The sequence below is a fragment of the Papio anubis genome, chromosome 3, assembly GCF_008728515.1.
Source record: "Papio anubis isolate 15944 chromosome 3, Panubis1.0, whole genome shotgun sequence".
Taxonomy (NCBI): domain Eukaryota; kingdom Metazoa; phylum Chordata; class Mammalia; order Primates; family Cercopithecidae; genus Papio; species Papio anubis.
The window spans coordinates 131,257,822-131,259,621 of record NC_044978.1 but is presented as its reverse complement, the minus strand read 5'-3'; the positions used below and the strand labels follow the sequence as shown (position 1 = coordinate 131,259,621).

Sequence of the window (1,800 nt, the reverse complement as noted above, 5' to 3'; positions counted from 1 at the left end):
GTGACACTCCATCTCAAAAAAAAAAAAAAAAAAAACAAAAAACACTGGGTTGTCTTTGTCTTCTGGGATGTAAGTGTTCTTTATACATTCTGGATACAAGTCCTTAATCAAGTATATGATTTGCAGATATTTTCTCCTATTCTGTGAGTTGCATTTTCACTTTCTTGACAGTGTCCTTCGAAGCACAAAAGTTTTTTGTTTTTTCTTTTTGAGGAAATCGAATTTTTAAATGTTGTCTTGTGTTGCTTGTGCTTTGGATGTCATATCTAGAAACCACTGCTTAATCCAAGACCACAAATATTTATGCCTAGGTTTCCTTCTAGGAGTTTTTTTTTTTTTTTTTTAGAGGGAGTCTCACTGTATCACCCAGGCTGGAGTGCAGTGGCATGATCTCGGCTCACTGCAACCTCTGCCTAGCAGGTTTAAGAGATTCTCCTACACTTTCTGCCCGTGGACGCCGCCGAAGAAGCATCGTTAAAGTCTCTCTTCTCCCTGCCGTCATGTCTAAGTCAGAGTCTCCTAAAGAGCCCGAACAGCTGAGGAAGCTCTTCATTGGAGGGTTGAGCTTTGAAACAACCGATGAGAGCCTGAGGAGCCATTTTGAGCAATGGGGAACGCTCACGGACTGTGTGGTAATGAGAGATCCAAACACCAAGCGTTCCAGGGGCTTTGGGTTTGTCACATATGCCACTGTGGAGGAGGTGGATGCAGCTATGAATGCAAGGCCACACAAGGTGGACGGAAGAGTTGTGGAACCAAAGAGAGCTGTCTCAAGAGAAGATTCTCAAAGACCAGGTGCCCACTTAACTGTGAAAAAGATATTTGTTGGTGGCATTAAAGAAGACACCGAAGAACATCACCTAAGAGATTATTTTGAACAGTATGGGAAAATTGAAGTGATTGAAATCATGACTGACCGAGGCAGTGGCAAGAAAAGGGGCTTTGCCTTTGTAACCTTTGACGACCATGACTCCGTGGATAAGATTGTCATTCAGAAATACCATACTGTGAATGGCCACAACTGTGAAGTTAGGAAAGCCCTGTCAAAGCAAGAGATGGCTAGTGCTTCATCCAGCCAAAGAGGTCGAAGTGGTTCTGGAAACTTTGGTGGTGGTCGTGGAGGTGGTTTCGGTGGGAATGACAACTTCGGTCGTGGAGGAAACTTCAGTGGTCGTGGTGGCTTTGGTGGCAGCCGTGGTGGTGGTGGATATGGTGGCAGTGGGGATGGCTATAATGGATTTGGTAATGATGGAAGCAATTTTGGAGGTGGTGGAAGCTACAATGATTTTGGCAATTACAACAATCAGTCTTCAAATTTTGGACCCATGAAGGGAGGAAATTTTGGAGGCAGAAGCTCTGGCCCCTATGGCGGTGGAGGTCAATACTTTGCAAAACCACGAAACCAAGGTGGCTATGGCGGTTCCAGCAGCAGCAGTAGCTATGGCAGTGGCAGAAGATTTTAATTAGGAAACAAAGCTTAGCAGGAGAGGAGAGCCAGAGAAGTGACAGGGAAGCTACAGGTTACAACAGATTTGTGAACTCAGCCAAGCACAGTGGTGGCAGGGCCTAGCTGCTACAAAGAAGACATGTTTTAGACAAATACTCATGTGTATGGGCAAAAAACTCGAGGACTGTATTTGTGACTAATTGTATAACAGGTTATTTTAGTTTCTGTTCTGTGGAAAGTGTAAAGCATTCCAACAAAGGGTTTTAATGTAGATTTTTTTTTTTTTTGCACCCATGCTGTTGATTGCTAAATGTAATAGTCTGATCGTGACGCTGAATAAATGTCTTTTTTTT

General features: G+C 43.5%; 1 pseudogene across 1 annotated transcript; it reads left to right on the top strand.

Annotated features, from left to right (window-relative positions):
* The first annotated feature begins 439 nt into the window (after positions 1-439).
* On the top strand, positions 440-1,800 carry LOC100998936 (annotated as a pseudogene). The gene has a single exon (XR_162914.4). The product of XR_162914.4 is annotated as a heterogeneous nuclear ribonucleoprotein A1-like (transcript).